The sequence below is a fragment of the Phaenicophaeus curvirostris genome, chromosome 24, assembly GCF_032191515.1.
Source record: "Phaenicophaeus curvirostris isolate KB17595 chromosome 24, BPBGC_Pcur_1.0, whole genome shotgun sequence".
Lineage (NCBI taxonomy): Eukaryota > Metazoa > Chordata > Aves > Cuculiformes > Cuculidae > Phaenicophaeus > Phaenicophaeus curvirostris.
In genome coordinates, this window is record NC_091415.1 from 779708 (window position 1) to 795452 (window position 15745).

A 15745-nucleotide genomic window follows, 5' to 3' on the forward strand; every position below is an offset into this window, starting at 1 on the left:
GTGCCTTCATTCGCAGCTTTAATAAATACAGGAACCCTTGCAGTGCCTCTGGTCTCACTGTCTCTGAGCCCAGGAGAAAAGAACACCTGTGGGTTACCTGTTCTGAACCGTGCTGGGCTGCAAGCACCCTCGTGGCATCGCCCAGCAGCAGGTACACTAAAACCACTAATTGTGATCACTGTGCTGCTCCTGGCTCTCTGCTTTTCACCTGTTGTCTCTTTTATCCTTGGAATACGGTTTTCAAGCAGACACCCTTTCATCATGTACGTGAAAAACAGTAGTGGCTCCTATCAAGGTTCCTGCCTTGCAGGCTTTTCTTCCCTCACTATGCACCATTTTCCACCCCCCCCAGAGAAGGGATGGCGCTGGGTGAAGAGCTAGGAAGGGCCAGAGAGGGTGTAAGAGCAGAAGGATGCTCCGAGAAGGCCAGGCAGCTACTGGGAAAGGGGTGGCTGCTGCCATAGGGGGAATCTGTGTCTGCAGAAGTGTCACTGGCTGTGGCTGGAGAAAGCGGAAGGGGGATAATGACATGTCACGGATGGAGGAAGGCAAGTGAAATAGAATTAAATCACCACATCCTGCAAGTGCAGGACAGAGAACCTGCCAGGGTGGCCTCAGCTGTAAGCTGGCACAGCACCTCATCTCCCTGGAAAAAAAAGGCTTTGGAGAAAACGTGGGTAGAGACTCAGAGCCATTCGAGTGGTCAGGGCCAGGAATTCCCACTCCCACAGCACTGCAATGGTCATGCTCTGATGGAAGCTTTCCCAACCACCTGCACTTCTGCCTTGGCTTTAAGAAGTCAGCAGCGTTTTAAATCAAATGCTTCCAAGGTTTTCAAAACTGGAGGCAAACGCTTGCAGGGGCGGCTCAGGACCGGAGTGGATGTTCCAGCCCCGGAGCCCACTGGAGCTGAGCCCAGCAGCGGGCCAGGAATCCCCCATGGCTGGAACACGGGTGGGTTTGGGAAGCGCTCCCTCCTTGGCGTGGCCGCAGCTCCCCCGCGTGTCCGCAGCGCTCGCTGCCAAGGGCTGCAACGATTCCCTTTTTTACTTTCTGAAACAGCACAGCACAGAACTAAAACGTTATTTATGTTTGCATCTGAAAATAGCAAGGAAGGGTTTAGTTTTCCAGGTTGGCATAGATTGCCTGTACGATAATGTCTCTAGCTTGGCATTTCTCTCCTGACACTGCTGCAAACATTCCTGACACTGTCCAATCCCAGTCTTGGAAACGCAGGAGAAAGGAGAGCTTTGTGCGGAGCGAGCTTTGCATGAGGCTGATGACTGAGCAGCGATGAATTGAGCGTGTAAAGGTCACAGATGCATGAGTTACATCAGGGAACATCTGGCACCAAAAGCAGCTCTGTTCTGGGGCTGGGTGAGGACATTCATGACCCCAGCACAGCTGAAGAGACTCTGAAACATCCTCAATGGTCTCAAGGGTGATGGTGGGGGGAACTAAACAACTGCAGCCCTGAAACCCAGCAAATTAGTACAGGTGGGAGGAAAACCACTTCTTAGCAGAGACCCTGTGCCCATACAGAAAAATATATCCAGCTGCCTCCTGGTCTGGGTTTGGGGGGAAATAACCCAGCTGCAGAGGTGGAGCCCATGAGGTGGTTTGGCCACCTCCTTTTTTGTGTATTACTTCCAGCATGCAGCTGATTGCCAGGTGAGTCAGATCTGGGCAGAAAAACAAGGTACCTGCCTGAGAGGGCACGCAGGGTGGATTTCTGATGTAAGGGAACAGCAGCGAAGTGCCAAGGGGAGGCTGGCATCACCGCAGTACCTGCCCTTACACAAGGATAAGCACAAGTACGTGCAGGTGTTTCTGGGCTGTCTGTATCTGCTCATGGTGTGCGACACTATAGTCTCATTCTGGAAATTTTGCCGCTATAAAAATACGGTCTGCTTTTGACAGAGTAATTTTTTTCTTCTTTCTCGAAACTCTTGGAGCCGTGTAAAATAGCTCCATAAAACTTGTTGGGCTTTTTAAAGCAGAAATTACTGCCTTGCCTTGCTTTAAAAATGCACCCTTGGTTTTAAGCATTGGGGTATTGTTTGCTTTTAAACAAGTAATGCTGACGAGATGCTATAAACTCTTTTTTTATTTTGTTGCTTATTGAGAAAAATCCAATTATACCTGAGGGAAATGGGAATGAAGCATTTCATAAAAATATATGGTACGTAAGCAAACAAAGGCTCAGTCTGCCAAAGGAAGGATGCAAAAAAGGGAAAACCCTTTCAGCACTATCCCTTGAGTAAATACCCTCCCCTTGGGAACCCTGGTCAACAAGACCATCCTCAGCACTAAAATGTCCTTTGACCATTCCTGAGGAGGAATGACGGGCTGTGGGAGCGCTGGATCCATCCCCGGGGCCCGTGGGTCTGTCTGGTGGCTGCTCAGACACTCATCACGGAGGAGCTCGCAGCCCAAGAGCTGCCAGTCTGGCATCCCTGAGAGCATGGACCAGCCATCCAGTGCCAGGATCACCAAAAACCCTCACCCAACATCCATCAATTCCCATCTCTTATCAGACACAAAGGCCAGGCTGAGCCTCTCCAAAGCTGAGCTTGGGAGTTTCCTAATGACCCCATCAACTAGCAGCTGATGAGTATTCCTCCTTGCTATTGCCCCCATTACTTATCAGGTTTGTTCCTCACTGTTTTTTGTTTTTCCCTGCTGCCTTTGAGCTGCAAAGATCTTGATCCAACAACCTTAATGAAGCCGATGGTCTCACCTTCCAACACAAACCATCCCATCATTCTAAGTAGGGAGCACACTGTGCTGGAGTTAGGCTGCCAAGGGTCTAGGACAACTCTGCAGGGACAACTCGGACCCTAAGCCTGACCCTATCTCCAATGGTTCCCTAAGGAGAGTTGTCCTTACAAAAGTTATCCCTGTGGAGAGTTGTCCCTGAGGAAATCTGGCCACAGAGAGCGGTCCCTGTGCAGAGTTGTCCCTATCGGGCTGGCCGATGCCCGGCCCTTGCCTGGGCCACAGGAGCTGGAGCTATAGGTACCCACCGTTCGTATGAATGTCATTACAAAACCCATTTGGGAGACCTTGGTGCTGCTTCCAGCCTCCGTTATGACCTTGTAAGGAAAGATGCTCAGCTCAGCAGGAAAGTGACTCCCGGCCAAGGTTCCCCTGCTGCGAAGCTGGGCTGTCACTGCTGACATCTCTCCAGCGTTCTCCCTTCCAACAAAGCATGCGAAGTGCTGGAGCAAGCACATTAGAGCAGCTGAGAAGCAGCTCCAGTTCAAAGGATGTTTGGAAAACCCTTTTTCCAATCAAGCAATATTCAACTTCATTTGCTGAGTGTTCTCCTTTAATTCCTTGGCACTCTGGCTCCATCTCAATTGGCTTTCTCAGCACTTCACCGAGGCTCATGTTACACTACATGAGGTTTAAGAGCCATTACTCCTCCAAAGGTAACGCAGAAATGCCTGGTTTACGACACAAGAGGGAGATTTCTCATTTGGGAAGCTGATTCTTTGTTGTTACCAAATGACTGCTTTCGCTGCAACCTTCGTGCAACTTTGATCTGATAAATGATTCGTTCCATGAAAAAACATTTTGTTGGCATTTCTGATAAATGGGGATAACCTGCTGAAGGGACATAGTTAAATTGAGAGGAAACAAATTTTGCTTCTTTATCCACACATATCATATGTATTTATACATACATATTTAAACACAAAGCCCCCTCAGGACCCTGCCTGCAGCTGAGCAGCCTGGCTGGTATCTCTCCAGGAAGGACTTGTTCATCCCCAGCTTTGCTCTGTGAAGCAAACAGCAAAGCAGACAGATGAATTCCTCACCCAGCCCTGCAGCTTTCCTACCTGTTCAGATAACTGTTCCTTCTCTCCATGAGCATTTACTCCTCCATTGGCCTTTCACGCAGACATGATGTGTCTTTCCTGGGCTGGAGGCACCACTGGAGCAGTGCAGGGCTCATCCCTGCATCCCGCAGCTTCTGGGCACATGGCATCACCTCTCTCCCGCAGGCCGGCTCTCCAGCTGCTTGCTGCACCTAAAACATTAATTACAGGCAGTGAGAAGAAATGTCACTTGGCTCTCCTGAACCTCGTTAGCAATTTACTGGGAGAAAACACTCCTTGAGCTGCCGGTTTAGTGGATGACTTTCCCGACAGTGATTGAACGCTTTGATAAGGAGCAGGAGTTTGTTTGCCACCTCATTTACCACGCTGGGCTCTCTCTGCAAAGCTCATAATGCTGTTCTTGCCAGAGCAGAGCGTAAAAGAAGTAGAAAACAGAAATACACTTGGAAATGACCCTCACCCAACACCACAGCCCATGGTCTCGCTTCCTTTGAATTACCTTGCACTCTTCGTGTTGGGAAATTGCTTTCTCTTATGGAGGATTGCTTGCCAAAGCCCCGGGACCCTGATTGATTTTTGTGCCTCCGCAGGCAGGAAAGCGGAGAAGCATGAAAACCAGAGCAAGAAACGGGAAGGACAAATTGTCCCTGAGCTGACCAAGCAGCAAGCTGGCTGGCTAACATTTTCCAGTCATCCCTCTAAGAAGGAGGGGGATGCTGCAGGTCGTGGGGATGCTGCAGCTTTGCTTCCCTGGAAGCAGCCCCAGGCCCCTCCACACCGGAGGAGGATTCTGCAAGCGACATTCCCAGCTGTCCTGGGAAGAGTAAAACCTTTCTGGAGTGTGTCAGCATTTACCGAGATGCTTTTATCTCTTCACCAAAGCAGGAAGAGCTGCTGTGCGTCCTGAAAACCTCTTATGGCATTTTAATTAAAGTCTCCAAGCAAACCCTTTTCCCTGCCTCCACCAGGCTCCCTCGAGGCCCCTAGCACCCTGCTTTCCATTTTTATTGGACTGATTTCCAGGCTGACCAAATTTGACAGTTGGACATTGCAATCGCAATGATTTTTTCCTCCTCTTTAATTGAGAGTTTTATGATGAGAAAATAACCTGCAGCGTGTGCTGGGGGCCTGTGCTCTTTTCACAAGGGCCCTGCGACCCCCCTGGGGCTGGCGCAGCACCGCGCTGGGGCACATCTAGCTGGGATGAGAACTCATTAACATTTTTCCTGATAAATATTCTATCCAAAGATGTTTTTCAGCAATTAACAGCCAAGGTAACCTTTCAGGGCTGCACACCATTCATCCACTGCAGACGGGTGCTCCCTGGGGAAAGGACCCAAGCTGGATTCTCATCTGGGATGCATCTGGAGATGCTCTTGGTTTGGGCTCTGTTCACTGGCTGTCTGGTAGCACAGCCCTGGGGTTGAGCTGGGGCTCCAGCCCTGGATGAGGGATTTGGACCTCTGGAACAGCCAAGCTGAGCTGAGCTGTGCTGCAAGCCGGTTAGCGTTGTTTTATTTCTCCCTCCTGGAAGCTCATTTATTATTTTACATTACTGTCTGAAGCCTTGGAGCGTCTCTTTCTGCATTTACAGCAGGAGAAGAAAGCCTCCCTCTGCAACATTCACACGCAGGGTGAGCTCCCCCAGCCTCGCTGCACAGCTTGGAGATTTGGGACTGGGAGGCTTGGTCGAACCCGTTGTAATGAGCAAAATGATCTCAATTTGAACAGCAGCTAATACAAGATGCCTCTACGAGGGCTGTAAGAATCCAACACTTGATTAATCGTCCTACAGCACAATGCACCCACTGGCACTAAAACAAACACCCAGACATTCCAAAGGAAGGTGTCGACTCAACACCTCAACCTGCTGGTTCCTGGCTACGCTGAGAGCACCGCGAGCCCCGCGTGTGGGGAGCAAACGGCTTCCACCGCACGAGCAGCTTTGTTTGGCCTTGGACCTCGCTATGGAGGAGCAGAATTCACAGAAACAGGGGAGTGGGAATGGTGTTGGGACCAGGATGGATCTAGCTTTGCAAGAGCTGGTGGGGTTTCTGGTCCTGCTCCACCTGCAACATGCTCAGCACTAAATTCCTGCTACAGCCCCGGCGAAGCTGGGAGTCCAGGCTTTCCAAAGCTGCTCCTGTGCGTGCCTCTCGCATCCCAGCACTGCACCATCCACATCATCCACTTGCACATTCATTGTGTGTCCTCTGCCCGCAGAAATTTGGCCCTCACCTTGTCCCCAGCCTCAGCGTTTCCGCACTCTCCACGCTGTCTGCCAGCAACAGCAAAATCCTCAAGCAGCTCCCTCTGACTGTGTGTTTCTTGGCTTTGCCGGGCTCTCCGTGTGCCAGCTTTGCTGTTACGTTAATGTGCCGAGCAGGGCTTCTCTGGGCAGGCAGCACCGCACCGAGGGCTTTCCTAATGGGGATCAATGGGGCAGAAAGAAAACAGTGAGGCAGCGCTTTGCAGCATCGTCCCCCGGCAGCCTCTCGCGACCAGCAGCTGCTGTGCCGAGCTCCTCCCTCCCCTCAAATGAAAATCACGCTATGGCAAGAAATTCTGGGTTAATTCACTAGTGGCTACTTAGACTGAGGATGAGTGCGCTGTGAAGTGGTTTCCTCCCATCTATTAAATGCTGCGGAGAGGCAGAGCTGCTTGCAGGGATGTTTGGGAACCAGAGGCGGAGGAGCTTCAGCAAACTCACAGCCTGTTTTCCCAAAGAACCTGACAGACGTCAGCCAGTGCTAATGCAGCTCTGCCAGAGGAGCAGGAGTCACCGAGGGCATGGGTCCTGCTTTCATTATTGCTGAGCTGGTGAAGGGGAATGGAAGAAGATGTAAAAGGAACACTTTAAAGGCCACGGGCAATGAGGCAAGTCAGAAGGAATAATAAGAGCCCCAGTCTGTATTAGAACTTCACTTATAAATAACTTATGGAAGGCAGCTATGAGATCAATGTGATTTCATACCCGATTAAACCATAGTGCAGCGTCCTGCAGGCTGCTCACAAGAACAATTTCTGTTCTGTGCCACTCACAGGCGTGATGCTCCCATAACATTTACTAATTGCGTGTTTACTCTCTTCCAGTGCTTTCTCAGCGCAACCCTGGGCACGACTGGTGGGCAGCGGGGTGGGGGCACAGATCCTTGCCCTTCCCGCACTGAGGACTCCACAACGGGACCCAGGGCTCCAGGTGGGATCTCCCCAGAGCGGAGCAGAGGGGCAGAATCCCCTCCCTCCCTGCTGGCCACGCTGCTCTGGGTGCAGCCCAGGACATGGTTGGCTTTCGGAGCTGTGAGTGCAGCTGGAGGGCACGGTCACTGCCAAGAGCTGTTGGACACGAATGGGAGGGAAACCAAGAGCCCTTCCACAGGTGCACTCAGCAAAGAGGTTCAAACACAAGATAAACAATGCGTCAAACACCAGGACGTGTTTAGTTTTCCTCTCTCAGGCATTTGCTACTTTCCCAATAGCAGTGAAGGAAAAGAAAAGACTAGTTCTGAAAACACAACCCAACCCAGATCTGGGCAGCAGCAGAAGCCGAGGCTGGTATTTGCCCCCTAACATATTTAATAATACAAGGCAGAAGGAAGCAGCAGGGCCAGACATTCAAGAATATTTCTTACTCTTCAGAGTTAGATCTTAAAACATTAATACAGCAACGGATGGAGATGACTTTCCTCCCCCAGACGGAGGAGCAGAGGTGCAGCGGGATGGCCCCAGCGAGATGTCGGAGCAGGAGATGGAGCACAAGGGCAAGTCGTTGCTTAAATACGGACACAGCAGTGAACGAGCAAAGCGTTACAGGTACGTGTGAGAAACGCCAGGGAGAGACACGAGGTGACAGCTTCAGTCTGGTAGCTGTAGGGTTTAAACTCTCATTAAATGCATATCCTTTTCCCAGGAAGCATAAATTACCCTGCACTTCAGCAAAGTCACAACAGCATTAAATCAGCCCGAGAGGAGCCAGGCTGAAGCCCTCTTACACAGCTCAGGAAATCGCTGGTTCCTGGGGAAGCAACCACAGCATCCAACGCTGCCGTGCAACAGGGAGCTCCAGCCTCTTCACGCGTGATGGGGGGCATCTCAGATGCCACTTCAGAACCGTCCAACCTGGCCTTGAACCCCTCCAGGGATGGGGCAGCCACCCCTGCTCTGGGCAAACTGGGCCAGGGTCTCCCTACCCTCACAGAAAAACATTTCTCCCTATCATCTCACCTCAATCTCTCCTCTTTCAGCTCAAAACCATTCCCCTCATCCTGACCCTGCACTCCCTGATCTAGGGCCCCTTCCCAGCTTTCCTCGAGCCCCTTTAGCACTGGAAGCTGCTCTAAGGTCTCCTGGGAGTCTTCTCCAGGCTGAGGAAACTGAATATCAGAGGTTCAGTTCCATATCAGTGGGAACTGAATTAACAGCAGCTAATGGAGATTTTTGTTCCACCCAGCACAGAGGGAAGCAGCAAGAGGAGGGACGATCCTTCATATTGCTAATAGGTGATTATTGTTATAAGTGCTGATCCTCGATGGTTTTCCCTTGCAGAGCCGAGGCCACACGCTGCCCTAACACAACCCGAGAGCTCCGAGTGCTGCATCTTGCCGAGCACTTTGGAGGGTCTGTGGGGAGCTCACCATGTCCTGCTGACCGCAGCCGAGGCAAGAAGGGGTGTTGGGGGTGCAGCGGCTGCTCCAGAAACCCCAGGAGCCGCTGCAAGAAGCCCAATGCTCATGCAGAGAGTGCTGCTCTGGCCCCACAGCACAGGGGACCTGTGGAACTGGCCCGATATTATCATGCATGTCAGGCTTGCTCACATTTAGCAGATTACTTCAGAATTTGCATTTAGGCAACGTGAGTTGAAATAGCAACCACAAACTTTATCAGTCTAATATATAAGGTGATCTGCATAATTTCCTATTTGCATGGGGCTCCTATTTAATATCTTCCCCCTTCTTGTATGATCAAATACACCAACTTCCAGATGAAACGCATTTCAGGTTTAGAGGATTAACCTGTCTGCAAGAAGCGACAATGCTGACTGCTTGTTATCTACAAAACACAACTGCAGGACCCCCGCGAGCCGGAGAAATCTCAGCTCTCCCTGTTCCTCCTCACAGGGAACTGCAGCACCTCCACTGCCAGGGGTTTGAGAAAGAAATCTCATACAACACCCACCCTTTCCCCCCCTCTTCTGGTGCCTGAGCCATAGAAGAGGATGCTGGAGATCACAAAAAGCTCGCGTGTGCCCATCAGCGATCCCAGGTTTGATGTCCAAGGCTGCCAGTTCCCACAGGGGTGCAGTATTGCACCTTCTGCCCAGGGCGATGGAGCTGGTTTGTGTCTCTGCTGCCTCATGCAGACAGAAATAGGATTCGGAGCCGTATCTGATGGAGAGCAGCTACTGGGGAAAAAGCAGCTTGTCTGAACGGCACGAGTCTTTAGGAGCAACGCGTGCTAACTGACAGGATCGCTGACTAAGAGAGCACGGGCTCTGCTGCTCTGTGGAGGGCACAGAAGGGATGCATCATCCCCGCCTGCCTCAGTTTCCCCACGTCACATATAGAATCGTGGAACGGAATCGGAGAATGGTTTGGATTGAAAGGGACACTTTTCAGGTCATCCAGTCCAAGCCCCCTGCAGGAGCAGTGATGTCTTTAACCAGATCATGTTGCTCAGAGCCCCATCCAACCTGAGCTGGAACTTTTCCAGTGATGGGGCCTCCACTACAGTATGAGGATGGCAGTCGTGCTCGCCCTCCAGAACCCACAGGGATTGTCCATCCGCATCACCCAAACGACAGAGATGAAACAGCTCTTTGTCTAGCACCGATTAATATTTAACGCCGGCTTCTTCGCACCTGCCACGCTGCCCGGACAGCCGGCCGTCTCCTCCTCCTGCAGAGAATCCTACATTGATCTGCGGCTAAATTAAACCCTCCCTGGTTCCGAGGCAGAGCCACCCGCTCCCCGCGAGGCAGCGAAAGGTTCCTCATGCCTGCTGCCTGGCAGAGGCCCAAAGTATTTTTCTGGTACAAGGGGCTTTTTTCATGCATCACCAAAGAACAGAGCTGCTATTTTTAGCCCTAATCAGCATATTTAATTTCCTACTGCCTCACTTTGACTGTTTTGTGCAGCCAGCATCTCTAAACACGTCCCTGGGGAGCAGGCGAGGACCAGCTCGTGCTGCTGGCCAGGCTGAGCTCTGTCCCTCAAGCATCCGAACTGATGCTGTTCTTCTTGGTACCATCAGATCCTGGGATTCGGTGATGAGCGACACACTGGGGCTGACCCAGCCCAAGGCTCCCACCTCCAGCAGGCACAGGAGGGTCCCCAGGACCCCCGAGTGCCCCCATCGCTATCTGGGGCACCAATGGGCTCCCAGTACATGAATAATTAATCAGCACAACATCAAAGGTCGCTCATTTGAGGGTACAAAATGCAGAGTAAGGCTCAAATTTTACAGTTCATTCCCAATTAAAAAAGAGCTGCGGTAAGAGCAGGAAGGGTAAAGCCGATTGGGAAGGGCTGCGGTGCAGGGGAGAGCTGAGCCCGCAGAGCCGGCTCCTGTGCGCTCTGCTGCTCCCCAGCACCATCCCCGAACCACACAAGCCAAGTCCCGCCGCGGCCTCTCGGAGTTCAAGATGGGCAGCCAGTGTAACACCAGGCACGGAGAATCCTAGAAGGTTTGTTTTCCTTGATTTCAGGGAGAAAAATAAACAACAACAACAACTCTCTTGAGGTTTAGAGCCCAGAGCAACGCTGTACCAACTGGGGTGGACCTTCCTCTTGCAGAGGACTTCAGAGGTGTTGGACCCCCTGCACGGCCACTGTCATCCACTCATGAATGTCCCAGGCTGTGCTTCCCACCAACAGCATCTTAGATTGAGACAGCATTCAAAGCAGGGTCCAAAATCACTTTCCATCCTTCATGGATTTTGGTTACAAGGGAAGGAGATGAAACTGCTTAACTGTGCTTTGTGCGAGAAGTAACAGCACGCGGCATCCCCGCATAACTTACTGTCAAGCGCAGGCGGCAAATACAGATCTAACAACTAGACAAATACAGAATATGGGCTGTTTATAGCTCGGTTCTTATCCTCCAGTGATCAATATGGCTCATTAGGTTTATGAGACAATCATGTCTTCTGCTACCCTGGTCCAGAACCTCTGAGTAATGGCTTACTGATGCCAAGTAATTATAACGATGTCTTGCAAGTGAAGTAGAAACAACCAAGAAAACTGATTTAAAGCACTTTAATCGGTCTGAGTTTTCCTTGAGCTCAGTGTCTTTCCAATGTTCTACTTGTAACTTTATCAGCCTGAACCTGTGCTTTATTACATATTCTTGTTGGCTTTCCACTCTGGGGACTTGAGGAGCGTTCTGCTTGCAGACCTGGTGATACATCAGGCTATTCCTCTCCTCTCCATTACCTGCCCCTCCTGGAATGATTTGGGTTGGAAGGAACCTCAAAACCCACCCGGTTCCACACCTGCCATGGCCAGGGACACCTCCCACTGGATCAGGTTGCTCAAAACCTCTTCTAACCTGGCTTTGAACAACCCCAAGGGATGGGGCAGCCACAAAAAGGAGGAGAAACCTGACAGAAGATCTCAACCCCTCCACGGCTGCCAAGAAGATGCCACCCTACACACACCACCAGTCCACCCAGTACTGCTGCAGTTACTCCTCTTTTCCAGTTCTCTACTTACTGGCCGTGCCCACATCCTGCCAGCCAGAGACCAGCCTGGACACTCTCCTCCAGTGTTTGTTCCCACAGAGCTCTGACGTTCCTCCAGGCCAGGAAGGCAGTTTTTAGGTTAGCAGGTAATAAGTCTTACAATGATGACGGCGACTGCCAAAGGTCAGCAGCACACGTTGTTGGATTAGAACACAGACTCCTTCAGGAAAGCCATCCCTCTGCCAGCCGCTTGGCAATAAATGGGGGATGCTCCTTGGACTCAGCAAGATGATGAAAGCAACAGCAATTACAAGAGCGATGCTCTTAGCCAGGGGCAGGGGAGCAGCGCTGCGAGCCGTGCTCCTCTCGACCACAGGCTGCTCCTGCAGAGGCTCCAGCACCCGTTCATCCGAGGGCTGGGTCTGCGCCCCGCAGCGGCACCCACCCCGGGCTCTGCAGCAGGGCTGGCACCGCCATGGCAGGGCTTTCTGTGGCCCATCGCTTGGTTTGAAATGCCTGCACGTTGGCTCAGGCTTTGCTGCAGAGATGACTCGCTCCCCCAGCTCAGAAAAGGGGGGGGCTGACCAGTGTGTACTGGGCTGATGGTTGGACAGGATGACCTTAAAGGTCTTTTCTAAGCTTAATCATTCTATGATTCCCTCGCGATGGCTGGTTCTGGAGCAGCCATTGTACAGAAGGTTTGCAGAGCTTCAGAAACACTGCATTGCATTGGAAATACTTGATATTTTATACTCTTGCAGCTCTGTTTCTTTGAGGAAGCAGCTACTCTGAGTGCTGCAGCATCTGCTGGGCTAAGATCTCACAGTCCCTCTTGCTCACTTCTACCACCTCCTCCCCGCAAGCTCCCTCCACTGAGGTGCTCCAGCCCTCTCCGATGTTCACCCTACGAGTGGTGGTGTTTAGCTTCACCGTGAGCTGGGTGCTCGGCTCAGCGGCCAAGGTTAACTCTTCTTTTAATCTCCTCAGAGCAGAACTGTCCATCTCTCCACTAAGCCCACAGTTGGCTCAGAGATGAGATTTTATCCCTCTCTAATCACAGAATAATTAAAGCTGGAAAAGACCTCCAAGCTCATCCAGTCCAACCCCACCGTGCCTGCTAAACCACATCCCAAATGCCACGGCCACATGCTTTTTGAACCCCTCCAGGGATGGAGGCTCCTCTCCTGCCCTGGGCAGCCTCTGCCAGGGCTTCACCGCTCTTTCATTAAAGAAATTGTTGCTAATATCCAATCTAAACCTCCCCTGGCACAACTTGAGGCCATTTGCTCTCATCTCATTGCTTGTTACTTGGGAGAAGAAGCAGCAAACAACGCGTTTTGCAGGCGTCTCTGCAGCCCACTCCCTTCTCACATCCATCCCCCTGCTCCCCATCCTCTGTTTCGATCAAACCCCAGCTCCTGCAGGGCTGGTAACTGCGAGAGTTCTGCAGATTTGTACCTTGGCAGGGCTGGAATGGCTGCTGCAGCCATAAGCCTTGTCACGGTTGATTTTATTTATCATTGTGTAAGTGTATTTCCAAATAAAACAGAAAGTGAACAAATAAACTGTGTGACAGAGCAATAAACCCCGTGCCTGCTCATTCGCTTGAAGAAAAGCCTGCCTCAACTAATTAACCTGCACCAGCCCTGCGCCGTTCATAAACCAGCCGTGAATTAATATTGTAGCTTCTCAAACGGCCAACGTACAACCACTAAATCTTTATTGGGCAGCAAAAAAGAAATAGCTCCCCATTCCAGGTTAGGCACAACAACAACAAGAGGCCAAGTTCTTTAAATGAGAATGAAATCTTAGAACAAGTTTCACCCCTGCAGGGAGCATCCCTGGCTCGAGCTGAGCGAGGTTGGGGGGTGTGGAAGGGGCAGAGCTGCAGAGTCCCTGCTAGCAGGAAGGGCTGGAGAAGCAAGCACCAAAATCCCACTGTCCTCTCCGACAAATCTCGCACATCCAGCATGAGGATGGATCCCTCTGTACCGCAGCCTGAGACACCGAGGGCTTTGGAAACGGGGGGATGAAGCCGGGGGCTGCAGGGAGGGGCAGCTGGTCTGGAGATACACGAGGAGCCTCCAGGAGGAATAACTGCTGGAAAAGCTGGACCTGCGTTAAGCCCGCGGGCGTTTCTGGAAGAGCAGCCCTGTGCGTTTCCTGATCACACGCACATAATGGGAAACTTCAAGAAAAACAGAGAGGGGGCAGAAACACAAATCAAGGAGTAACATTTTTGAAGGAGAAATTATAAATTGCAATTTAATCACATAATCACTTTGACACTCTCAAGCAAGCTAATTTCTTCCCTTGCCTCATTTCACCCACTTGGCAAGATGAATCTTAATGAATAATGGCCTATGAATATTTAATTTTTTGATCAATTTGAATTTTTTTTACTCATAACCCTACCTGCTGGATGGATAAATTGGTTCTCTCCTCTTTTCCACTTGCAAACATAAAGAAGCCAACAGCTTCTCCTTCCATTTCCATCCTTTCCTGCTTCTTTCCTCTGTCCCTCCCCTTTTTTTGGCCCTCGCTGTTCCCATCGTCCGTCCTCTGGCCGCCCCCAGGGCTCTCCCGGCAGGCGAGGAGCCCCTCACCAGGGCGCTGGGGCCGACAACACCAGCCTCTTTCACCCCATAAACCACCCACCAGCTCCAGGGAACTTCCTCAAACTGGGAAAACTTTCCAGACAGACAAGTAAATTGATCGCAGAGAACCGCAGGTCTTTAATGCGAATTGATTATCACTAATGACTTTAAAGCAATTTAAATAGAACTGGATTGTTTGGGCAAGGACTCGGCATCCAAGGAGGGGGCAGTGATGCTCTCCTTGCTAACAAGATGCATGTGGGTGACGGCCGATTCGGCTCAGGGACCCCGTGGGTCATGGCCACCAGCCCTGTGGCTTTCGGGGCAGCTCAACCCCTGCTCATTGTCCCGTCAGTGGCGGCAGAGCAGGCAGCGCAAGGAATTCACCATCGAGAACAAGAGGAGAGGCTGCCCTGGTGCAATTTTCAACCCTGTCACATCTTCTATCTTTTATTTCCCCAAGGCCATGGGATGCTCCATCTCCCCCCGCGAGGTCCAGGGCAGAAGCAGTGCTGGTGGCTGCTGCAGCTGAACCCCACGCACCAAACCACACTGCCCGTGGTTTTCATCAAAACCCCCTTTTCTGATCAATCAGCCACCTTTGGGCCTCACTGCAGGATCTGCTCAGCATCTCCTCGCACCCAGCGGTCCAGCCCCAGGCGAGGGGGGGTCAGACAGCAGGGAAAGCTGCACGAAAGCTTTGCTCTTTCGCCTGCCTGCATCGTGTTGCCATTTGTTCTTCTAGAAGGGGAGCAAAGTTGTGTTCCGAGACAACCGACACTTCCAAAAGGTTATCCTCGCGTTGGCATTTTCCTAGTGGGAGTCACAAGGCGAGTACCTGAAGTTCACGGCCGCGCTGCAGAATTAATACTTGGCTGCAGTCGCTCGATAGACTTCAGCAACCAGGGATGCAACTAGAAACAAACCTGCTGGAAAAGCCAAGCAGCCTCCCCATCTCATCCGCTCTTGGACCACCCCACGGGGAGCTGCAGACACAGAGGGACCATTGCCATGCACTGCACATTGGAAAATGTCACCGGAGCAGCACACGGCACAGGTTTAGAACGGGTTCTCAGTGCACACCACGCCTCTACCAGGGCTTGCTGGCTGCCCGCACGCCCAGCCCCTCAGCCCTGGCTCCCCATCATCTATAGAGAACTTTCAAATCTGCCTCCCTAGGCCAAGAGAGTCCAACAAAGCTGTACAGCAGAGACCTGGGCTGCTGTTGGAAACGCAGCTGCTGCGAAGCCATGCCAGGCAGACCAATGCATTATTAATAATTAAGCAATTCAGCACACTTTACGAGCTGATAAAATATGGGAGCCTCGTCTCCCCACATCCCTTCAATCCCACAGGCTCTCCAGTTAGCGGGTTGGAGCCGTCCTGGCTGATTCTTCCCCTCTAGCCATCCCGATGCCCGCAGCAGCTCCTCGGAGCTGGCTCTTGGCTTCCCTTCCTCCTTTCCACCATCCTCACAGTTCAGATCTCCGAGCATTTCCCCATGACCTCCTCTGCCTCCCAACACCTATCTTTTCTCTGAGGCTTATACTAATATTAAGCAGGTCCTGCACAGACTCTAGGGGTGAGAAATACTTCCTGGCTATGAAAATCTCAGCATGAGTTTC

The 15745-nt window shown here is 51.6% G+C and overlaps 1 protein-coding gene across 1 annotated transcript in view; it reads right to left on the reverse strand.

Annotated features, from left to right (window-relative positions):
* CTTNBP2NL (CTTNBP2 N-terminal like) overlaps nucleotides 1-15745 on the reverse strand; it is a 71679-nt gene that overhangs the window by 21395 nt on the left and 34539 nt on the right. The window lies entirely within an intron of this gene.